Source organism: Anser anser, assembly GCF_964211835.1.
Source record: "Anser anser genome assembly, chromosome: 4".
Taxonomy (NCBI): Eukaryota; Metazoa; Chordata; class Aves; order Anseriformes; family Anatidae; genus Anser; species Anser anser.
This window is the reverse complement of record NC_139724.1, coordinates 33,654,818-33,680,296: the sequence shown is the minus strand read 5'-3', so window position 1 is coordinate 33,680,296 and position 25,479 is coordinate 33,654,818. Positions and strand designations below refer to the sequence as shown.

The 25,479-nt window shown below is 39.9% G+C and overlaps 2 long non-coding RNA genes across 3 annotated transcripts in view; one reads left to right on the top strand and one right to left on the bottom strand.

The window, feature by feature from the left end:
- Positions 1-25,479, top strand: part of LOC310899672 — a 224,263-nt gene that overhangs the window by 69,827 nt on the left and 128,957 nt on the right. The gene's annotated exons all lie outside the window — the stretch shown is intronic.
- LOC310899670 overlaps positions 993-25,479 on the bottom strand; it is a 30,865-nt gene continuing 6,378 nt past the window's right edge. The window contains exons 3-6 of the long non-coding RNA XR_014584474.1: positions 24,750-24,989; positions 16,359-16,495; positions 9,242-9,407; positions 993-7,125 (exon numbers count right to left, since the gene is read on the bottom strand). This is a non-coding gene — a long non-coding RNA (uncharacterized lncRNA). The remainder of the gene's footprint in view (positions 7,126-9,241; positions 9,408-16,358; positions 16,496-24,749; positions 24,990-25,479) is intronic.

Genomic DNA, 25,479 nt, shown 5'->3' with positions numbered 1-25,479 from the left:
TTTGTATCAGAATCATCCAAAATTTGGATAGCACATAGTCTCCATGATGGTCACAGTGCTGCTAATATAACATCCCAATTTATTATAGCAAGGCGAGATTGAATATAGAAAATATTCTTATTTTTCCAGGTTGGTTCTTCTGCATAACTTGGGTTGGCTACTTTTTGTGGTTTTGTTTTGGTTTGACATTGTTTTATTTATTACTCCATTGAGGTCTGCAGTCAGGAACTTTCTGACCAAATGCATCACAGGAGGGACAGTTTTTTTTTTTTTAATTTTTAATTTTTATTTTTTTGCCGTTTCCCAGCAAAACTAGTGTGGTGGTTCCTAGTGAGTTTGAAAGAGAAAAGATTGTGACTGCAGAGGTCACATAAATTAGCTGAAGGACTCTGGGAGCTGTCAGAATACTTTCAAGGCAAGCTTTGACTAGATAACAAATCTGCTTGTGCTCCTTTCTAGCTCCAGAGGCAGCTGAACTTCCCTGTAACGAGCCCTAGGGGAAGGTTGCCTGCAAGCATGCTTCTCCCTACTATAACACTTGCGTGATGCAAATTAAGATACATAATTGCAATCTCCAGTTGTGACAGGATTCCTATGTTTTTGCTTTAATGAAGCTACATGAGAGTTACTTGGCAATATTAGGACTCATTTAAAAAACTCTATCAATGATTAAGTGGCAAATACCACTATATCATTGGGAAATCTGTCAGCAATAGTTGCTGTTTCCATTGCCTTTAGCACATTCATCAAAGGGATAACAAACAGATACTTTTTTGAATTTTAATGGAAAATTGTAGTGCAGTCATGTGGCTTTAAAATTCAAAGGTCTATAAATAATGAATTATTTCCGTGATGGTTACTGTTTCCCTATCTCTAGGAAAAAAATAGCATCTATATGTTGTAGTTTGTTGCTAACAGCATACTTTAATATTTATGAACTGCCAGTATTCTATAAACATAGAAATTTGGTCGTTGTCACTGTAATGGTTTGTTATTTATATGCTTCTAAATTTTACAGAAGCAGAATACTATCAGTATATTAAATTTGAACAACGGCAAACATCCTCTTTGACTGTCACATTGAAGCAGTCATTCGAAAGGTGTGGAAGCGAGCCTTGGAGAGGGGTCAGTGGGATGGTGTCCGTGTGCGAGAGCTCAGCTGTCAGCCGGGACATGTTGAAGGAGCAAGGCTTCCTGCTCCCATTTGAGTTCTTGCTTCAGAATAAAGAGAGTCATTGTGGCGATGGTGAGATTACTTGCTCAGGAGATGGATCTTGCTGCACTTGTGTTGCCCTGTTTTCTAAGAGGAGTTAATGTGATTTGAATGGAAAGGTTGGACGTGGTGCTTAGGGACATGGTTTATTGGGTGACATAGATAGTAGGGTGATAGTTGGACCAGATGATCTTGGAGGGCTTTTCCAATCTTAGTGATTCTAGGTTTCTAATGTTACGTATACTGCTGGCATTTTGAGAAGCCTTTTAGACTGGCATTTTGAGAAGTCTCTTTAGAAGGGCACGTTATGAAAAGGTTTTGATTCACTTTCTCTCTTGTTCAGTTTGTTTGGATACTGCAACTCTAATACATTGAGGCATTTATGATTTTCTAAACCACTCTAAAACATTTTAAATCTAAGAAAGTTGCAGGCACATGCATTTGTTCTCAATTTTCAGTTCACCTCTGAGACTTAAGATTTATTTGATTCAGCAAAATGACACCTCAGCGGTGTATGGTGAACCTTCCACGTTTGTTGAGAGAGTATTTTAGCTGTCTCAAGGCGTTTTTGCTATACCCTGTTGAATTAGTAAAGGACTTGTGGAAGTTCTTCGTTGTTTGACAGCGGTAGCTGTATGTGTGTTGCTGCATGCCCTTTTTGGAACTTGGCTGAGTCATAATAAATATATATGCTCCCTACGTGAACATCATTTTACTCCACAAGTGTCCAGCTTAATGTTTTAATCATTTTTGCCTGTGGACAAATAGCTAAATAATTGACTCTGTTCTTTTTGTAAATGAAGAAAGATGTAGTGTCACTTCTAATGTGCAGAATGTTGACATGCACTGTCTGCTTTGTTACTGAATCTCTTTCCTCCCTTCCTCTCCACCTTTCTAAATATATCTCTTCTCTGCCACTTAAAAGGGTGTTTTTACAAAATGTGAATTATTTGATAAGAGCTTCTGAGTTATGTTCTGCAGGGCCTAATTTTCAGGTGTCTGGCATGGGGAATGGAAACCAGAATGTAGAAGGAGGTGCTTAAGTCACCTTAAACAGGGAGCAGGGAGGAACAAGGCCTCTGAAAGGCAAAGCAAGGGAACTCAAATGCTGCCTAAGGAGCCATCTAGAGCAAAGTACAGAAACCACTGTGGTGGCTCCCATCTTTGTCTTAATCCCCACTCTTCTCTAGAGCCTAGCTGCCTGCCAGCAGCTCCAAGAAAGATATTACTCTAGTTTGTAGATAAGAGCAAAATATTTTATGAATAGGTGCCTGTCAGTCACTTGGTTTTATTTTACTCCAAAGAGTTGAGAAGGCCTGACATCTTTTGATTTTTATTTTATTTAATTTTTTTTTTTTTTAACAGGAATTGAAAATCTGCACATAGGTACCTGGCTGTATTTTTAGATAACTAAAAAGCTTTGTATTTCAAAAAAATGAGCATTTCTATATAGAGAGATAAATAAAGGTTCACAAGGTCTGAAAGACAGATATTTAAAAAAGAAAGCCACTTGAAGCTGACAAGACAATAGGTTTGATTTTCATTTTTGCTCTATTTACATGTTTAGCAAAAATACATTTACCTTAAAAATCTCTAAAGACCATTTCATATCATGCAGTTTTATTCTCTTGGACTGAAATGTTTATTTCCTTCTATTTTCTCTATAGTTGCATGACCTTTATCTGTTCTGTAAATTAGTTTTCATACTAGTTTACAATGCATTTGAATATGAATAATTTGAATTATGATGTGCAGACTCCACTCCAGTGTACATGGATATTCTGTGGTTCATGCCAAAATTTCATTTCCAAGGCTTTGGCCATCAAGACACAATGGCTGGCTCCATTGTGGATCTTGCAGAGCTCAGATTTTTAAATATTTTTTAAATGTTGGTTCCCATACATGTTCAATGATCCTTTTTCCAAATACTGCTCCACACTAGAGGCAGAAAAAGTAACCAAGAGTGGGACGGGAGGAAAAAAATCAGACAAATACAGAGCTTTGCCAGAAGAAATATATATGCAATGAAAATCTGGATCATCACAGGCTGAACCAGTGCGACTGCATTTGTGTGAAGCATAATGTTGCTGTGTGGTCTGTACTTAGTACTTGATTTTGGTGCAGTTCTGCCCTTTATTTATATGCAAGCTCCTACTCAAATGTTGGTATCTCATCCACAGTTCTCAGCGCGTTCAGTCTGAAAGTGACATTCAGCAGCTTTCAGAAATTTTGCATGAGTTTCAACGAGTCAAAGGCAGAGACAATAGTTGTTCACATGCTGAATACAGTCATTCTTGTGATGCATTTCCAAAAAAGAAGGCTTGGTGAATGACAAGCATTCAGTGCACTCTGGGAGACAATTTCTACGAGAGGTGCTAAAGCAGAGTGAGAGGCAAGGGTAGGTGGTTTGGTATTATTAGCAGTAAACACTGCAATTAGCTTTAGTGGTATTCACTACTAGAATTATATTTTCTCCTCCCCTAGCATAGAATCCCTGTCAGGTTTCTGCACTGCTTTGCTGGGGTCAACTGTTGGTCATGGCTTTGGTACAGACTATTAACCGAGTGGTTCTTAATCCTTTTGTTGAGCAGCAGTGACTATAATGCTTTCAAATGAAGGTGACTTTCCTGTATGAGGATGAAGAATTGTCCACATGTCGTTATGTGATCTCCTGTACTTTGTACTTGGCTCTGTATAAAGAAATTAGCTCTGGCTGAAATTGCACTCTGTATTTTTCATTAGAGTAAAAATGGTGAAATGAGATATTTCACACAAGTGTCTGGATGCTGATGGATCATTATTTTTTCACTTCAACAGATATTTTAAGTATCAGGATCTTAGACATGAGGTGCAGTCCCTGGGGTCTCGTCAGGGCTGGTAGTTCTCCTGCATCCACTCTCCTCTGTGGACTGGGGCTGTATCTCTTACGAATAGCAGCCAGGCTGGGGATTCCCACAAACACCCCCAAAGGGATGACGAGCAGGAAGATGCTGTGTTAGTTTATGGGACATGTATTCACATAGGAAGGAATAGAGTTTTTCCTTGTAATCTAAATGCATCTTTTTAATAAAATCTTTCCAGTGAATGCAACTCTCAAACTGTCTTTCAGAGTTAATTACGATGTTTTATTCTTAAATACTTCATATATAAATCTCTTGGTCTCTCTTAAAACAAAGCCTGAAACAAAATATTTTTCCCCTTTTTTTTTTCTTAGGGAAAAAAAGTCAATTACAACTAATTTCCCTTCTCACTAATCATGTTTTCTGACAGCAAAATATTCAGCTGGATAAATTCTAATCAGTCTAGCAATGTAGTCTCAGTATCCCAGGCTGTAATAGAGAGTTCCCAAACTGAAGTCTCTAAAGACACAGATGTTCCAGTCGTATTTCTTTCCTTTTGTAATCCAAATGTTCAGTAGAAATTAGTTTTAGTCTTTATTATTATTATTATTATTTCCCTGTGATCAGCTGTTTTCTTTATGATCATATTTTACCTAGCCATATACAAAGAGAGAGATTCGTACATCAGCTTTTAAACACCTGCAGCCTATGAACCTGAGTTTTGCCAGGCTCCAAATATAAGCAGGCAGACAGACGTTTACATTATTTCACTCAGGGTTTTTGTTTTTTGGTAACAGGAACACATTTCAGGGTTGCAGCATTCTTATTAATTTCGGTAGCCTACTATTGAACAGCCATTCAAGCCATTTTCATGCAAAAGTTGCAGAAGAGTAGAGAAAGGAAAAAGCAGAAGTTGCTGTTGAGAGGAAAACCAGACACCAAACTTCCTGGATCTTAAAGGGAATGAATCCAAACTTTTCAGAAATTCTGTTTTGTAATGGCAGTAAGGGCTTCTGTATCAATCCTTTTTAAAGCTGGATGGGGACAGACTGCACCATCAGCTTTGCCAGAGGCCCTTAACTAGCCTTGATCTTTATTTGCCAGAGGCTCTTAACTCTCCTTGATCTTTATTTGACAGATAAATGGCTCGTACCTTGGTTCTTAATGCTTTGTTTCAAACTTTGAGAGAAGGTGGGAAAGTACAGAATGCTCTCTACTTTGCCTAACATACTTAGGAGATAGCTTTGATCTGATGAAAATACATAGTGTCAAACAAATCTCTGGAGGACCTTAATAAAGAGAGCTGACATGATTGTGTGCATTATCCTAAATTTCAGAGCTCCAATAAAAAAGGGCTGTGTAACGACAGCATGCCATGCTGTCAGCTGGGCTGAGCCCGGCCTCCCTGGAGTGGCAACACTCTGGACCTGTGAGAAATCGCTCCTCCGTGCTTGCTTCGGCACCTGCAAGGTGCCTGAATTTTGGCTGGGTCTAATCAGCTGACTTTTTCTCTGATTTGCATCAGCGCATAGTTAGAGGTACTGGTCAGTCAGTGTATCTGCTTGGATGCTAGCACCAGAGATGGGCGATTTTTAGTTGTTGTTTTTGTTTTCCTAGGCTTGTTCTTAGGTGTCTTTCCCTACTTTAGCTTCTGCTTGGAAAGGTGCAACCAGCACGCCTCTGACACTCACTCAGCTCTCTGTACGTGTAACCTGTTCTGGTGTGTGTGAGTGTTTGTGCTTTAAAGGGCAACTAAATATTATGGCTCACTTTCCACACTTAGGTCTTTTAAAATATGGAAATTCCTTTCAGCTCAGCTTGATGGATCTGACAGTGTCTTGCTGAGAAGGCTAGAGCTGGCTGTGAGGCTTCCACAAGGAACAATGACTTCTTTGAGTTTACTGGTACTGTAGTTTTGCAGGTTTGTTGTTACTCTGCTTTGTGTAGCTGGAACAGAGTTTAAATATTAGGCACAGAAACAATGCTGTCTAGCTGGTGGTTTTTTTTCTGCCAGCTCCTGTTTTTTTTCTTTTTTTTTTTTCCTTGTTGTGTTGATCTTTTATGTGATCATTTTCTTAAAGGCCTAGCTCCTTCTGAAAGCTGCTGCTGATGATTTTGTAAAAATATTATTTTTACACTTGAAAAACACAGGGGAAGAGAAAAGAGGGAAGAAAAAGAAAATTTCTAACTTAATGTCTGCAGAGAAAAGCAAGGCTTACCAAATGCGAAAGCTTAAGTCCTCCTCTTTGGAGGAAGCAAGTCTGAGTCACGGCTGACATTATTTAGTAGAACATCTATCAGTGCTAGTAAAAAGCTGCAGCATTTGCTTTGAGTGGGAGACAATTTTCTTCCTTTCAGTCTGTACCAAGAAATAAATTCTAAAAACTTGTTAAAATTGTATTTGGTTGAAAATACAGATTTAATAACTATTTTTTACCGTGTTAGACATTGCACTGCTGTAATGCACAAGCAATTGGTGCCTGAGAAAAGATGATGCCTTACTTAAAGGTGTTGTCAAGAAACCTTTTCACTGTGTAAGAAATAGCATCTATTTCTGTTAAGTCAGTTTGTTGTAAAAAATGGAATGAATAAGTTTTGTTTTAATTGTGGTTTACCAGTACAGGAGTATTGTATTTTAGGGATTTGTGTATTTTTAATGCTACCTTAAGGAGTCCTATAAAGGGAGCTTTTGCTGATGTAGTGGTAGAGCATGAAAATGCCTGGGAGTGTTTGTGCATCTTGTACCATGGTAAAAGAGAGGCTCCTCTTCTGAATGCATTGCAGTCCATTGTGGATCAGGAGTACTGAGATGCGTAAGATTCAGACTGAAATCCTCTCAGGACTTGATAGGAGCATCTCACTCGCCTCCCTTTACACATCCTTGAGTGATTATCCTTTGCATTTTAAGTCTTGCTCTGATGGCATTTCCTACTCTGAGCAATGTTACTATTATTTCTGTTTGGAAGAGACAGACCTTTGTGTTTCCCTAGTAAAAAGGGGCCATGGAACTTCTGGATCTGAAGACCAAGGATTTCCTTTTCAAGTAAGCACTCCTGCAGGTGGTATCTAGCACTGAAAGAGGAAAAAAACAAAGGTCCATGAAGCATGTTCAATGCATACTAACAGCTGCTCATAGATGAGTGGTCACAGGTTTGCTGTGATTTATGGCAGAAGTTGCACGGAGCCTGGATGCATCTGGGGACTTTTCCCCACACATTTGGAAAGAGATTTCTGGACTTGCTTGTGCAAAGTGAATTAAACTTCTATTTTATTTTATTTTGCCTACAATTATAACATATTTATCAGATAATTAAACACTTCTTAGAGAGAGAGGTGTTAAGGGAACGCCTTTTGCATTCTCTCAGTATTTCCTGGCAGATTCCAGTGGCAAGGCCTTCTGTTCATCATAAGTTACAATAGAGTCATCTGCAACTTCAGGAACAAATTTATGGCCATTTATGCCTCTCTATCTGATATGCTCCATTATACAGTGGAAAATATAAAAGCATTTAAGAACTCTTTGGGGATTTTATTCTGCTGCACCAATTTATGTTTTGTGAGTGTTTGGTTTTGTACACTATGTAGCTATTTGAAATATTTGAATAAGAAACCTAATCTGATTTTGTTTTTTCTGAGAAGATGCTTAGCCTCTGGTTTGATCATGTAACCAAACCTCTCGCGCTCTGTCTCTCTCTCTCTCTCTAATTTTTAAATGTATATAAATATATATTAAAAAGTATTGCTCAATGGGAATGTTACATTTGAGATGAAAATTAAATCTCTAGGAATATTCTTGAAATTCTGAGAACTGGTTTTCTCCTCTAAAGTCTGTTCACCTTTTCTCTGTAAAATTGGAAGTGTCAAACCTTTGAAAATCAGATCTTAAAGATCTCTAGGTGTGATATAAATAGAAACGTCTGAAAAGCCTTTGATTAATAGAGAAAACAGATTTCAGTTGGAATTTAGGTGTACATCTTGTACATCACTTAGACTTTGGCCTTTCGTATTGCTGTGCTAATACAAAGCCGTTGGTAATAACTATATTAATGCAAAAGCAGGCAAGGAGAGCTTCCTAGTTAAGATTATTTCATCCTTCAAATGGAGTAAATTCAATTACTTTAATCAGAAGTTATCAATAATGAATTGATGCAAATTTGCCATTGCTGACTTCATGCTAATCCACACCAAAAATAAATGAAGAAAAAAAAGTTTGAGAATAAATGACCCAGCAAGTATAATTGCTGCAAAGAAGGCTAGTGGTACCCTGGGCTGCATTAAGCAAAGTATTGCCAGCAGGCACAGGGAGGTGACACTTCCCCTCTGCTCAGCACTGGTGAGGACACACCTGGACTCCCTAGTTTTGGACTCTCCAGTATAAGAGAGGCATGGACATACTGGAGGAGGTCCAGCAAAGGGCCAACAAGACAAATGAGGGACTGGAGCATCTCTCCTATGAGAAAAGGCTGGCAGAGCTGGGACTGTTCAGCCAGGAGAAGAGGAGGCTCAGGGGGGCTCTCCTTCATGTGTACCCATACCTGAAGGGAGGGTGCAGAGAGGACAGAGCCAGGCTCTTCTCAGTGGTGCCCAGGGACAGGGCAAGAGGCACTGGGCGCACACTGTTACACAGGAGGTTCCCTCTGAACAACAGAAAGCACACCTGTGCGGGTGATGGAGCACTGGCACAGGCTGCCCAGAGAGGCTGTGGGGTCTCCTCCTTGGAGATCTTCAGAAGCCGCTTGGATGTGTCCTGAGCACCCTGCTCTGGGTGGCCCTGCTGGAGCAGGGGTTGGAGCAGGTGGACCCAGAGGGCCCTGCCCACATCAGCCATTTTGTGATTCTGTGATTCTGACATAGTTGCAGACTAAGCAAAGAGTCACTAAACAGTTCAATCTTATGTCCAAGCATCACTAGTCCAAACCTTTTTACTCTAAAGAAGGAGGTTTCAAGTCTACTGAGAATACATATTTTTTTGTTTGGTTGTCTTTTTGTCTTACAGATCTTGAATCTTAGCTTTTCATACCCTCTACAAGCTGACATACACTGACACTGCACTAGAAGGAGCCACATACTGCCCCTTCCCCCCCTCTGTGCATAACAAAATATTTGTGTGGCTATGCAATGGATGAGATCTGGGAGCTGATCAGGGTTTAAAACTAACCTAGCAAATATCCTCACATGTTTACATTACCTCAGAAGAGCTCCTGAATCCTGCTCACTGCATGAGCCAGAAGACGAGAGGGAGCAGTACAGGGAGGGATGCAAAAGACAGGGGCAGTCCGATGCTGATAGTGTTAACTTAGGCACTTCAAAACTGACATGAGCCCAAAGTGCACAGCGAACTGGAAATTGCCTTCCTGGAAGGAAATGGAAGAATTATAGTTATCTGAAATCATGAGGGGTCTAGAATCAGTGAAGTTCAAATCATTCAGGCTAAAGGTTTTCTCCAGCCAAGAAAGCTGAAAAGGTCGCATGGGAGAGCAAGTTGAGTTTTAAAAGCCTGCTTTTTGTGAATCCCAGATGTTTTGAATGTTACAGTCACATTTAGATCAGTCCCTGGGTTTTTCTGAGTGCTTATCCTAGTAGAAAATGTTTCCTTTTGAGATGGAGTTGGTGTCAATATTTTGAGAACAGTGCTGTTGTCTGTGACAGGCCTGCTGCTAAGCATATAACTGGCAAACCATTTCCTTTCTCTCATCATAAGTAGCTCTCTTTTTATGGAATGGAGTTAACAATATCCTTTTTATAAGCTTTCTGAAATTGCCTGTATAACAAAGCTTATAAGTTTTCTGTAGAAGGTTTCATGTGCAGAGAATTATAAAAGGCCTAGTGTACACAGAGGAGTTTACTTCTCTTGGACAGTATATTTGCCTAAAATACGGTTGGAGTTGTAGCAGCACAGTGAATTTGAACTGGATTTGTCAAATTTTGCAAATATTTTCCGTAAGAGAGGAAAACGTTGAGGAGTTTCCATGCTAATGTTAGGTAGAGTGCTCTGAGTACTCCCTCACTGATGCTGGAGAAGAGATGCCAGTTGCTTGTGACTGTGGAAGTAAGTCAGAGGCAGGTATGGTGGAAGCAGGAGTTTTACTGGCCTGTGCAGTTGTGGAGATCGTGTACCCAGATCATTTCTGACTGCATGATTTTAATACCTTCTATATTCATTTATCTGTCTTTTTCCCCCTCACAACTTCTTTCCCTTTAACAGTCTCATCTGCTCCAAAATAAACACTTGGTCTTTCCAAGTGGCCCTCATTTTGTTAGCTTCACGCCTTATTTGAGCTATCATCGCTCAGGTAACTTCTACCATAATCAACAGTGCCATGAAGCTAATCCCTCTGTTCTGTTATTGTGTAATGTTTCTCATTTCTGCCATTTCTCATGTTGCTCTCATGTTAGTGTATCCTTGGGTCAGCGTTAAATTCTGCATGCGTGTTATTTTCTCTTTGCTTATGAGTAAGCTTTGGTAAATTTTGGTAAATTTTTATGTTGCTAACTTGTTCTTTTAGCTGTGAGTCAGAGTAGGCGTACCTCACCAGCTTGAGCAGACAGGCTTTGGAGAAAGTCCCCAGTGACAATGCTGCCCTTTGTGTATCTGGCAGGTATAACATGGAGCGAGAAAAGAAGATCAGTTCTGCCTTGAGAGAGTTTGTACTTGTATCTCTTCCTGCTGCGGAAGATGCCCTATCCCCAGGCAGTAAGGTATTTGGAGCCAGTGGAGGCACCTGTGTTGTTCTTCACAGATATAAGCACTCAGTGGAACCCCGCTGGAGTCTAGAAGAATGAAATAAGTAGATAACTGCTTTATGTATTTTTCCACACTCTGTGAAAGGGAAAATCTGTTATACGCACAGTCCTAGGTGTTTACTGCCAGCAGTAATTTTCTACTGCTGGAATGATTCTCCCTACAAAAGAGAAAATTCCAGGGGGCCAGATACCAGGAGCTGCAAGTTACAAAAATGCAAAGCAGCTGGAATGTGTCCAAGAATCTGGACCTAACGTATTTGGTGGTTACGTAGTATTTGGTAATTCATAAATTCAAAACTGCTGGGATTTGAAAATGGAGACAGCAAAGACATTTGAAACTCAACAGTGTGCATTTCAGAACAGTGCAGAAGTGACAAAAAACTGTGCAAAGAAATGCACATGGATGAACATGCTTTTACCTTCATCTTTTGAGTGATAAAAAGTGTGTCAACAAAGCTGTGAATCAATCTCTGTGTAGTTCTGGTTTATTACATGTATCTGAAGATAATCACTTCCAGCATAGGTGTAAGGTGAATTTAGACTCTCTCATTAATCCAAATTATTTTTATTCGTAGAAGCATATCTTTAACGTAGAAATAGGGAAATGCGGATATCAGTCTCACAATGCCTCTGGCTCAGGAATTACATATGTCAAAATTGGCACAGTTGGGATTATTCACCTACCCCACTCTGTAGGCATCTGTAGTCAGTATTAAGAAGGAGGAGGCTGTTCCAGAGGGCAGTTTAGTGCTCTCTCAGGTGTTTGGGATTATTCCCTAAACTCTTAACTAGCTAAGCCCTTGAGGGTGAATACTTTCCAAAAGACCCCTTTCTCCCTTTTGCTCTTTCCACTGTAAGATGCGATTGTTAATGTAGTTTGTTTTGGTCTTATTTTCTTATCTCTGCCAATACACTGAAAGGTAATTTCTGTCCAGAATTTCTCTGCAGGAAAATCCAGAGGTAATCTGAGCAATGCATCTTTGCAACTGTGGAATCTAGAGGATAAGTGGTGGTTTTCATTGGTTTTTAAATGTTCTTCCTCAGGGTGAATTTCTCAGGAAGTAGGCACAGACTTCCATGCCTCATGTGATTGTAAATGTATTCCATGCCCTCTGTCCCTTCTTCTGGATCAGGGTTGTGTCTGTATTTGGTACCTCGAGTACTACTTCTCCATAAAGCCCAGGGAAAACGAAATGTAAGAGCAGTCATGGCCACAAATTAAAGCAGTAGCTTCAATTATTTTAAATGACGTGTGTGTGTGTAAATACAACAAAAAGGATGACAAAACAACAACAATAATAATAATAAACCAACCGACCAAAAACCCCACAACTTTTCCCCAAGTCCTAACTAAGCAAATTGATTATTTAAGTGTAATTAATTGACATATTGGAAAGTTTGGAGTGCTAGATACTATCCCACTGTAGGCTTAGACTATTAACTTAGTTGGAATTTGGGTAAGCTATCAGTGGCTCAGTTCTACTCTTGCAGCATTTCCATTATAAGGGTGTCTTTGCCACATGTTTTTAGCTCAAGTTCCTCGCTCAAGTAGACCCTGCTGCAATGCCACACAGGCATTTTCTGCTGCAATTGGTGGTTGTTCTTGCAATAGAAGTGCTACAGGAATGAAAGCTATGGTTATTGCTGTTGTCGGGCCTTTCAGCCACTACAGAACTTTGGAGGATTTAATGTCTCACTAAATGTTTCACTTTTTTTTTTTTTTTAAAGAAAGCAAAAAACCCATATCCTTTAAAACCAGGAGAGTAAAGAAGTGCATTTTGGAGGCTGCTGCTCCTTGTACTGCTCAAGGGTCCTAACCGTGTCATTAGAGGCAGGAAGAGAAATCTTTCTTTTCTACCTTCCTCCATCTATCTGTCTCTTAGATCATAAAGATTTGAGTCTGATGAAGAGAGTGACTGACTCAAGACTCTCTCCCCTTTCGAAGCCTTTTAAAGAGAGATGTGTGAAGGGAAAAGCTACGTGATACTTGTGTGGAATTTTGTATGGCTGAAATAGTAATTTCTTGAAAAGTGACACTTCATTTTCTTGGTGGAACCAACCTTCCTGCATCCTTTTCCTGATTCTCTGCCCCGAACTGATTTCCACTGCATGCAAGTTAGTTGTCACTTTTGAGGCCTTCAGGGCTATGCACTTCGCTACCTACTCTGTGTCATTCCGTCTTGAGGCATCCTTTGGCTAGTGCTGCTAGTCTCTGATTGCACTTGTTTATTTCTACACAAGTCCCTTTTGCCCAAGTTGTCTCTGATGCTTGGAATATGCTTCCTATAATTATCCGCAAAGTTACCTCCTCATCACACTTCAAATCCTGTCTTAGGTTCGCTGTCAGGATGTTTACCAAAAAACAGTAACATTTTCTTAGTGAACTGAGACCACTGCTTATTATACCAATCATTCACTTCTCTTACTGATCTTTGAACTCCCCTGATCATCTGCTTCTCGTCTTGTCTTGTTCTTCCTAAACAAGGAAGTTCTGTACAATATGTGGCACATTTGGTTCTTTGTCCATTAACAGAATTTTATAACAGTATGAGAATACAACAGACTAAAAACAGTCCAAATTTTTACAATATTCCTTGCTTTGGATTGCATGCCAAATCCATGCCTCCTTCTGGGGAAAGTGCCACGCTGTATGGTTAGTTTGTTAAGGATGGGACATCACATCTATCATTTGTAGAGTAATAAAAGTTTGGATTTAATAGCTGTTGCATTCACAGTCACTTTGTGGATGACACTGTTGGTGGTGTAACTTTATATGTCTATTTTTGATTTTCTTGCCACTTCTAATTTGAATACATGTATTGCCAATTCTCTCTATTGATGAATTCTGACCTGTTGTTCAACCCTGCTTTTACAAATTAGGACTCAAAATATGTCATTGTTTTTAAAAATCAATATACTTTCACAGCTAAGACTTTTTTCTTCTGTATAGGACTATGTTAGTTTAGAATTAGGTAACTATGTTTGAAACCATAGAAAATAGAGTTTTACTAATGAAACTGTTTTGCTGACTTTGCATGACAAGATTGGCTTGAGATACAAAGTAAGCACCAAATTCATATTTCTCTGTTGCTGACCTCAACATAGATAATATCCATATAGCTCCTTTAAAAAGTGAGATACATTGAATTCTTGAAATAATTCTGAAAGATCACAGACTATAGCTGATGCATAATAAAAACAAATAAGGTGGAAAAAAGATTCTGTAGCAGTGCTATCTTCTTCCGTTGCTAAGGCTTGTTCTTGTTTTTGGTATGATTATGAGGGAGAATTGATAGCAATCTGTCTGAAGCGTCTCAGAATGGGCTTTTGCCTCTGCCTGTAATGCACACCTTTCAGCACAGTGCTTGATGGTTTTGAGCTTGTGAGGACTTGAAAAATGACATATCATGGCATGTGATAGAACATCACAAATCTTTGGTCTCAGCTACGTTAATTTGCTTAGGATAACTGATGCAAATTGCCTAACAGTGTGAGGGTGCTACTATTTTATTACACTTCTAATAAATTAGTGTGTACGCTTTCCTCAGAATTTAGCTGAAATTTAGATGTGAATTAAAGACATCTTATTTCTGAATGAGAGAGTCCATACAGTAGTTTATCATAAAGGGGGGGGGGGGGGGGGGGGGGGGGGAGGGCAAAAAGAAAGCTACAGACTAGTTTGCATTCACTTCTTTAGTTAATTCTTATTAATTTTCTGCAAATTCTGCCTCCCCGCATAATGCAAATTCTACTTTTAATTTCTGCATCCCTAAGTGGAGGGCCATTAAGAACTGTTCCTAAAGAATGTGATTGGAGATGTAGGTGGTCAACTAAATACTCAGCAAGTAAATGAAGAATGTTTCATTTCTCACACTCCTGAAATTAACATGTTTTGATTCTTGCATTTCCCTTCAAGTTTCATGTTTGCCATGGTAGTATGTAGCCACTTTAACTTCTTGTGCCAAAGTCTTATACTCATGGTAAAGAAGTGCGAAGTAATGTATGGCTAACTTGCTGAAGACTGCCTTTTAAACCTCTCCGTCTTAGAAACAGCCATGGGAAAATTCCTGAGCACAGGAATTCCAGCTAACTGACATACCAGGACCAGTAATTTTGTCTTTAGGCACTAGTAAACAGGATATATGATACGATTCTATGCTACAGTATCCTTAGCTATTTAGCCAAAACATCCATCAATGCAGCATTCGATGTTTGGATAATCTTTCATCAGCTTACAAATGAATAGGACAGCTAAATATATGGTGAAGTGAAAGATCAATTACATCAGATTAATTCAATTTCCACGTATTACTAAACAGTATAATAAATGAATTCTTTGTGTTTATTTGTCACCATAAAAAATGTCCAAGGAAAATACCATTATTTCAATGGTTATTTTTAAATTTGATAAAACTCTTCCTTGCTTAGATTACAACAAAGAAAAAGAAATGTTTCTACTTCTAGACCACGTCACCTGAAATATAAGGACTCCAACTTCCCATTAGTTAAAGTTTATTAACAACTTCAGAAATAGTTAATGGATGTGGTCAAATGAAGTGATTATTACAGTGCTGGGATGGCAGGGTTTGGCACATGTCGGATGCTGATTGACGTGATCATGTGTTTGTGTAGTGCAGCAAATTCTTTAGGTGCAGAGTTCATTCAGTGGTAGGGTAACTGAGTCCCAGCGATATTCAGAGAGCCTCCAGAAGTAAAGAAGCCATAAAATTTGCATGGTTGCTCAGTAGCACTTTTTCTGGTGTGTGTTTGGTATCCTGTCTCCTGGCTTTCATTGCCAGGGGGAAAGAAAAAAAAAAAAAAGCATGGCATAGATTTCCCTCTGTGTTGCACGTGATCAGCTGAATATTTACCAAGCTCACCAGGATTGCCAGCGAAATGTAGCCAGGTTTCCAGGTGACAGCAAGCCCTACTTCAGGCCCGTTATTATTATGATTAATGTGCCTTTACTTCCAAATCTTAGGCTGAATGTGTAGGTCTGGCAGTAAGTAAAAGACGTTTAGTATACCTTGAGATATAACGGAGGTAGAAACTCATGAAAATATAGCCAGAAAGGGGCTGTATTTTATTTTGTATTACGTGCCAGCAGAGGCATTTTTCTGCAGTCCCTGATGGTGTGCTGTGCAGCTGGTGCTCAACACCTGCAGCCTCCTGGGACGGACTGAGGAGCTGCCCACTAGATGCAGCTCCCTGGACTGGACTGTTTAAATCTTGGCCTGTAAATAGCTGAGATTTCCCAGGATACTGTTGTGTAATTTCCTACTTTTTCCATGATAGATATTGTATCATCTGGCAGAGAGCTTATGTGCTGTGTGGTACAGAAAGGAGCAAATTAGTGGGAAAAGCTTGAAGGGGTATGCCACAAGGAATGCCTGTGTTAAGTGACTCAGTCAAGTTCTGCAGTAGAATCGATAATCTCTTACAATTTTCTTAGGGATTCCCGTGTGCGTTTTTAGTCCGGAGTTTAGCGGCACTGCAGGCTGATGTAACTGGAAGGAGTTTTAGAGAGAAGCACAGATGAAGACAGTGTGATGCAGACCCACCTGCAGCTAACCTTTTACAAGTTTGTCCCTACCAATTCCACTTCCTGCTAGGCCAGGAGGAGAGAATGCATCGTGTCTTAGCTCTGGCTGAGATTTGGAAGCGCTCCTTCGGTTGTGTTTTGGAGGAACCCATATGTCTGCATAAAAACAATTTGAAGGGAAAAATTATAAGGTTAAACCCGGTACTAAAAGTACAGTGAAGAGTGGTCGAAGTTAAGAGAGATCAAACTCACCTTAATGATTGGAAAATACATGTTGAGATTGTGGATAATTGGACAGTAGCAGAGTTTATCTAATGCCATGCTATGGCAAGATCAGCTCGGTTCTATGAAAATATTACAAAATGGGAAGTATTATGCTTATGAGGTTTGAGTCTCTGAGTTTTGACTCAGAGGTTGTATTAGATAATCCAAAAGATCCCTTCTTTAGGTTAGTTGTCTCTTCGATAAAGCAGTAGCAGCATCAGTATTCTTATATCTTAATTTAAATGAAATTTCTGTACAGGGCCACATCTTAAAATCTTGTTAGTAGATCCAGTCTTGGTGAGGTATTTTACAAGAGAATATGACAAAATACCTATTTTTAAAGTATAAATATCTCTTTGTTTAGTAACGAAGTGGCTAAGTTCAATCGGAAGGCACTTAGTATTAAATTATCACTTATTATCACAATTATTATCACTGCTTGAATTACATTCTGTCTAAAAAAAATACCTAACCACCCAAGTATTTGCTTTGCCTGTGCTTGGAGAACGGTGAAACACTGTAAAGGTATGGCTTGTGCCAGTGAATAATGAAAGCGTGTTACAGAAGCACCCTGCCTTCTTTCCCCCAGCATAGCACTAATAACTTTTTAGCACTGCTTGATAAGAGTGGAGTGGATTTGATACACATCAGCTAATGTTGCTTTTCATCTCTTTTACATCCTGTTGGATCTAAGGTTTCCTTGTAATCAAATAAATTTAGCGGAAAAGAGAGTAACTTGCATTAGGAGAGATTTAATTTTGTCATCCTCAAAGAGAGAAAGCCAAGGGGTAATATTTAACAGTATCTCCTGAATTTAAGAAGTGTTTGCGTTTTAAAAATGAAGGTACACTAGCCCAGAACAACTCATAACTGTAAGCAGAGATAGTAAGTGGTGCACGTCACTATGAAAACTCTAGGCATTTTTTTCTAGCAGTGTAATGGCTTACTGCTCTTACTGAAACCAGTGACACAAAAATGTTACTCATTTGGAAATTGAGCAGGGCCAGGGTTTACAAAGAAAAATATTTAAGTAATATTTAAGTGCCTTTTTTTCCCGTCGTACTTTTAAAGAGTCATTTTTTGAATCATTTTCTTACATCAAAGAAATACAAATTTCAATACAAAATGTTGTAGTTTGAAAACTGGCTTTGTTATAAAACTCATTCTATTTTACATTCGCTATAAATACTAGAACCTTTTGGAGCAATTTGTCTAGTTTCAGCTATTCATTATATATTTTTGTCCCATCTTCTTGGCCTCTGAATTGTGAAGGATAGCTGCTAACATCTTTATACACCCAAATGAAAATGTACATGTTATTATTTTATATTAGAGAAGAGAAAAGCCAAGGCTGAAATCCCTAGTGTGTCCAAAATGAGGTAATCTTGGAAAGGTGTGTGTCAGACATTAAGTAACCCCATCGAAAGGAGAGGTCTGCAATTCACTGACTCCTATGTTGACATTACCACAAAGCTAGCTATATAAGAAGAGGAGACTGATTTTAATTTAAAATTAAAAAAAGAAGTACAGGAACACTGGGAGGAAGGATAGAATCACATTTTCTTTTGGTTTCAGAAAATATTTCTACAGTATCTGAGTGAATTGTGCAGGACCGTGGCACTCACTGTTACACAGTTTCAGTATTGTGCTTATCATGTTGAAAATCAGATTATCAGATAGTAGTTGAGTGTGGTGCATGGTATTGTAGTAGGTACTTCTGGCAGGCATTACCATCCTGAATTCTTGAAACTACTGACTCTGGCCCTGTTTAATACACTGGTGTCTAATTATGCAGTAATGTTCTCACTTTTATAATGTCTCTCAGAATGAATCATGAGTGAAGAAACTTAAAGGCTGTATGCTTTGCATAGAGTTGGAGCAGTGACATGTGGCTGTAAATAAACAAAGGTGTTCGATTGCTTCTGTTCAAGGTAACTAGCTCTTTTTTAGTGCTCCTTTATTTCTAAAAAACAGCTTAAGACCTTTAGACAAGGAGAACAACAAAACACAACCCACCTAGAATCAAGCTGGCTGCTGGAGTGCGCACGTGCACACACACATACACACTTGCCTGGTGGAGCTTCTTGAAACAAAGTGGCCATGAAATATTTTCCAGGCTATGAGCCTTCCTTGGCATTAAAAGTTTAACATACTGAAAATGAAAAGCTCAGCCCTACACAGATTGAGAGATGATTGTTTGCTGGGGCTGATTATAATAATCCTCTTCCATAATAAATGCCAGTGTCAGTATTCTCATCCCACCTACCTTTTAGTTTTGAGTCATGATGAATTTTCCCATCTTGTTTTTCTGTACTGGGTGACAGATTTGGGGGCAGATTTAATTAGACTTGCACAGGCTGTTTGAACTGTTCTAAAATGTCTGGTGGTTAATGTTCTGATACCTTTTGATATTTTAACTGGTGACAAGGGTCACAGGTTGGATTAATATCCAAAGATTTTAATACCCATTCTTTTTAAGGGTTGCTCTGCACATAACCTTTGACCCTCTTAGCACTCTCTTCATTCTCATTATCTCTCTTCAATAAATTCTGCTCTTTCTTATTATTGGACTTTTTTCTTATTCACACCCTTCAGGGAACAGAGGGAAGGCATGGATTTATTTATTTTTTGTGAAGAAAAAGGGGAGCCCTTCTCCTTTTCCTTACCTTTTACAGAGGTTACAAATGTAAACCTTCCAGGGAAGGAAAATACCATGAAAAAAATCTCCTCTGTTCAAGAGGAGATCACTAATAAGATCTGAATGTTAGTTTGTTTGTTTGTTTTTGGCATCCTTCTAATGTATTATGTCTCAGGTATAAGACAGGATGTTGTACCACAAAATACTGGGTGAATCTTAAGGTTTTTTCTAAGCATAAGTTTAACCCTGGTTACAGTACTGATACAAACATACAAATTAGTCATAAAGGTTGTTAGTACACTGGAGCTGATGGCCAGAAAAAAAAATTGGTGGAAGATTGTGTAGTCTGTGCAGTCAGAAATGAGGCTCCAAGAAAACTGCTTTACTAATTCTCATGCTATGAAACTCTGAGTATCTCTAATAGTGAAAACAGGAGGGAAATGTAAGGGATACTTGGGCAACAGGCAAGCAATGCTCCATTTAATAGGGGTATGCTGTTTTCTTCTACTAGGGAAAACATCTCATAACTGTGTTTCCAAAAAAATAAAAAAAATGGTAACCATATATTTTAATGTAGGCATTGTCTTAGTAGCACTCTGCAACTGTCATCATTGAGCTATAGAAGAAAATGAAATATCTATCACAAAGGTATTAGAAGGTAAATGAGGTGTAAGACCTGGACAGACCACAGCTACAAAGACAGTCTGTGCTGCTCGGTAAGTTGTCCTTGCTCCTTTCCCATGCTGATGACATGCACTGTCCCTTTGTCTCCCACCACAGCCTTTCTCACTTTGGTTCCCTTTCTCCCTCTCCCCATGATGTTTCTCTTCTATACTTCTACCCGCCTTTCCTGAATAGAGTTGGTACCCACCAGTGAGTCAGTGTAATATAATCTTGTTTCTTTTATTATTTCCTTCCCTTCTGTTGTACTGACATGCCTAAAGCTTTGGCGACGACTCAGTTAAATATTATGGAACAAGCAGACTGTTTTTCTTAGAATATTTTCTGAGAGACCTATGAATGAAAATAAAGTTAACCTGTGTGTCTGCCTCTTTTCTATTGATTGTTTCGCAATGTCTTTTATGATGTAGCTTTTAAAGAATGTGTAAGCTTGCTATCAAGCCTCTTACAATTATCTGTGCAGCTTTTATCTGCACCAGCAGACCTGATCAGCTGGACCTGATACTTTCAAACATGAAAGAACTGATCGGGGGTGTGAAAGTTGGGGGCTGCCTTGGCTGTAGTGACCATCAGGTGGAGTTCAGTATCCTAAGAAGGAGCGGGGCAAAAAGCAGAAGCACAACCCTGGATTTCAGGAGAGCAAACTTAAGCCACTTCAGAGATTTGCTTGGAAGAATCCCTTGGGATATGACTGTGGAGGGAAGAGGAGTCGGTTGATATTGATCACCTCCTTCAAGCTCAAGAAAGCTTGTCCTGAGAAGCAGAAAAACAAGCAGAAGTGACAGAAGGTCTGCATGGATGAGCAAGAAAATCCTAACTGAACTCAAGCATATAAAAAAGGTAGCGTGCAAGGGGTAGAAGCAAGGACAGATGACTCGGGAGGAGTATATAGTTGCTATTTGTGCTGAGATAGCCTTAGGAAAGCTAAGGCCGACCCAGGGTTGCATCTGGCAAGGGAAGTGAAGAGCAACAATAAAGGGTTCAAGTACATAAGCAGCAGAAGGAAGACTAGGAAAAATGTGGGCCCAGTGCTGAATGGGGCAGGAGACCTTGTGCCATGTTACAGGCAAAAGGCTGAGGTACTTGATGCCTTCTTTGGCTCAGTCTTTGCTAGTAGCGCTAGCCTTCAGTAATTCCAGGTCCCTGAGACATCAGCAGGGAAGTCTAGAACAAGGAAGACTTACTCGTGTTGGAGGAGGACCAGGTTAGGGAACGTTTCAGCAAACCCAGCACCTGTGACCTGGGGCCTGATGGGTTGTGCTCATGAGTGCGGAGGGAGCTGACTGTCACTGCAAGGCCACTCGCTGTTATCTTAGGAAGGTCATAGTGACTGGGAGAGGTTCCTCAGGGCTGAAAGACAGCAAATGTTGCTCCTACCTTCCTGAAGGGCAAGAAAGAAGATTCAGGGAACTACAGGCTGGTCAGCCTCACCTCAGTTCCTGGAAAGGTGATGGAACAACTAATCCTGGAAACCATTTCCAAATACGTGAAGAACAAGATGACTGGGAGTAGTCAGCAAGGATTTCTGGTGGGGAGATCATGCCTCGCTGACCTGATAGCTTTCTGCAGTGAGATGACTAGCTTGGTTGACAAGGGGAGAGAGAGCAGTGGTAGTTGTTTCCCATGACTTTAGTAAGGCTTTTGACACAGTGTCTCCTAACAAAATCACAGGCAAGCTGACAAAGTGCAGCTTATATAAATGGACCTGAAAGCTGGTTGAACAGCCAGGCCCAGAGGACTGCAATCAGCAGCACAAAGCTCAGTTTGAGGCAGGTCAATAGCTCTGTACTCCAGGAGTCGATACTGGGGCCAGTGCTATTTAACATCTTTGTTGGTGACCCAGATGATGGGACAGAGTGCACCCTTTGCAAGTTCACAGCTGATGCCAAACCAGGAGGAGTGGTTGATATACTAGATGGCTGTGCTGCCATTCAGATGAACTTCAGAAGGATGCAGAAATGGGCTGAGAGAGGAATCACATGAAATTCAGTAAAGGGAAATGCCAAGTCCTACATTTGGGAAGGAATAACCCCAGATATCAGTACGTGCTGGGGTCCGACTGGCTGGAAAGCAGCTCTGCAGAGAAGGACCTTTGAGTACCGATAGACGGCAGGCTGACTGTGAGCCAGGAATTTGTCCTTGCTACAAAGGTCAATGGCATCCTGGGCTGCAAGAGGAAGAGCATTGCCAGCAGGTGGTCCTTCCTCTGCATAGTACTGGTGAGGCCACTCCTGGAGTACTCTGTCCAGTTCTGCACTTTGAGCCCACGAAAATATGGATTTACTGGAGTGAATCCAGCAAAGAGCCATGAAGATGATGAATGGACCAGTGCATCTCTCCTGTGAGGAGAGCCTAAGAAAGCTGGAGCTCTCTAGCCTGGAGAAGAGAAGGCTTGGGGAGATTTTATCAACATATATAAATAACTGATGCGAGGGAATGCAGGCAAGGGGGCTGGACTCTTCTGAGGATAAGTGGCAATCAGCACAAGAAAATACCTTTCTATTGTACAGGTGCTCAACACTGGAAGAGGTTGCCCAGAGAGGCTGGGGAGTCTCCAGCCTTGTTGATATTCAAAACTCAGCTGGCCCCTTTCCTGAGCAACCTGCTCTCACCGACCCGCTTGGGTGGTGGGGTTGGACCGGGTGATCTCAAGAGGTCCCTTCTAGCCTAAACTATTCTGTGCTTCTGTGAACACATACAAGCAATAATTAGCCTGAGCTCTGGGAGAGAATTTTTGGGTTAGAATGACATAGAGGCTTATGGCACAATAGGTCAAAACATACCTTTGAACAACCAGTTTTTTCTCTCTTTCACTCTTTATACAGTCAATTTAGCAGTCGGTCTTATTTCTTTTATCCTCATCCCGTATGTCTTTGCTGCATTCTGATTTTTGTGCCAGGAGGAAAAAAAAAGAAGTATGAAAAATTGTGCTAGAACTGAACTCCTGCAGTTTAAGAAGGGAAAAAAGTGAACGGGGAAGGAAGAAGGTCTGGCACATCTGTTCCCAAGAGCTTTTACTCACCTTGAGCAGAGCTAATAAATATGACAAGCATTAAAGTATTATTCATCTTTTGGTTTTAATGTAAGGTTAAATGTATCTAAATGCAAATGTTTTTATCCAAAGACTTTTATGTTTTGGGATAATTCACTGAACTGTGAATTACAGAAGGTTTTAAGACTCTGGATCTTAGGCAAAATGCAGAAAATCTTCTAATACCTTTCACAGAGTTTTTAATCTGTATATCTTGAATCATTTTGTTAAGTATCATCTTTTTGTAAAGACTGGGGAAAACAGAAGCAAATTCACAGAAGTTGCCCGGATTCCAAGGATACATGAATGGTAGAGCCAAAACCAGAAAACTGATTTCCTAACTCCATAGTGGCTTATTCCATTTGATGAAAAGGTTTTCCTGTACTTTATCATACCTTTTTTTCTGAAGTGAACTTGAATTCTCTCTGCCCTCACATACTAAACTCTCAGAGCTAATATTTCTCATAGGATTCGGTATCTCTAATGTAAAAGACATTTCTGTTTCTGTGCTTCCAGTTGAGGACCAACCACCGTTCTGCTAACACGATTTAGAGGTGAATGTTCCTAGGAGTCCTTCTGCCGTAAGAAAGTAGAAGAAAGTTATGTCAGTCAGTGCTGGAGCTGGGATAATGATGAATTTTTAATCTACTTGACAATTTCGGGATCAATCTCACTTACTGGGGGGTTTAAGTGAGACTTTTACTGAGTTGTTTTACTTATCCTTTGGCCAATTTTTAATATTTTGAGGTCTTCCTTAATAAAGCTGAAGAAAAATTCAAAATAAGTCAATCATAATAATAATAAAGAATGCATTTAGCAAATGTTATTAGAAACACTTGGGATTTTATGGTTTTTAAGGTGTTTTTCCCCCCTAAGCAATTTGATGAAATTGAGATTAAATTGAAAAATGCCTCAGTGTTCCTAAATATCACCTTGTTTGTGCGTATGTGTTTGTTTGTTTTTTGTTATTGTAGTTTTCCCCTTCTCTCTCTCTCCCAAGCTTGTGAAAAAATAAATTCACGCAATTCTACTTAACTTCCTGGCATGTTTCCTGGTGGACTGGGTACTCAGAGAGGGTGCCAGTCCTGCTGCATTGCCTACTCACTTGTTGTAGATTTTGACTTCTGCAGAGTGACTGTGACACCAAGAAGAAGCCCTGTTAGTTTATCTACGGAGGTGGAAAGAATCAGTGACTTTTTTTCATTCCCTTTTTGCCTTTTGGAACAGGATGTGCTTGGCTTCTGCCTTGCCCCTTTTGTGGTTGACTTCTTTCTACCACCTGTCTTTTTCTTTGAAGAACAAGAGCGTTGATGCCTGTGCTGTGAGAGTTATATACTACAAACACAATACCTTTCTGTGGAGAGGCAAGTGTCAGTAGCAGTTGCATTGTTTTTCTACCGAGTGAAGAAACTTGCAGGGCTTGTGACTCTCATGTTCGGGAGTCCTGTTTAGAGCAGGCTGGCAGGTTTCCCCTTTCTCTCTTCAGGTTATGTCAACCTCCTGTTCCTTTTGTAGAAGATGGGAACAGTATTGATTTACTGATCCAAGTGTCTGGGTGTGATTTATGACAACAAACATACTGCACTGTGTTCAAGATGGTTTTTGATATCATAGGCAAGACAAAAATAAGAGGAACCTGTGCAGGGGTAGAGCAATTTCATTGAATACTCCTGTATTCATTCAAAATCTGCTCCTTGCACTAATTCAGAACTCGAAGAGTGCAAACAAATATGAAAATGCAGCTTAATATCAGAATGCCACCTTTATTAAAAAATACAGAAAAGGAAGTTCTATACCTTTTCCTGCTCGATTCCTCATTGGTGTGGTTTTGTATGGTACAGCTGGTTGTAGTCCCACTTTTGCTTCCACCTGGACAGTGTGTTCCCAGCCTTTTCCCTTCTTTGGCACGTGTCTGATCAAACAGTGCAGAATACCATTCCTTAAAGCTTTTTCTTTTTCGCCATATTTCAGCTCAGATCATGAAAGGCTTGTGCTGACTGCAAGGGTGGGGGCAGAATGGAGTCTGAAACAGGTAGCTGAAGATGGAGGGGAGAGAAGGAAATATTTCATCCTTTGCTTTCTGGGAGTAATCCCATTTTATTCTATGTAGTGTATGTAGCACCATACTGCCTGAGAGCCCAATTCTTTTTCAGGGAAAGCTACACTGATGTTAAAGAGTGGTAACATATTACTGTTGTAGTACAAGATTGAGGCCTACAGAGCCTGATTCTGGGAACCACACATCATTATTTAATATGGAGTTGGGGAGCGTGGGACCTTTTTGTGTTTGATATACATGAACAATTTCTCTCTAACTGACTTAAAGATGAAATGATGGTCAAGGAACTGTCTTGCACATTACAGAAAATAACTTTTTAGCACAGAAACGGGGACGGGAGGAATAAAACTGGCTTTAGCTCATCTGTCTGCAGAATCATAGGATGGATTAGGTTGGAAGGGACTTCTGGAGTTCATCTGATCCAATGATCAGGCAGGGCCACCCCCAGGTTGCCCAGGACCATGTCC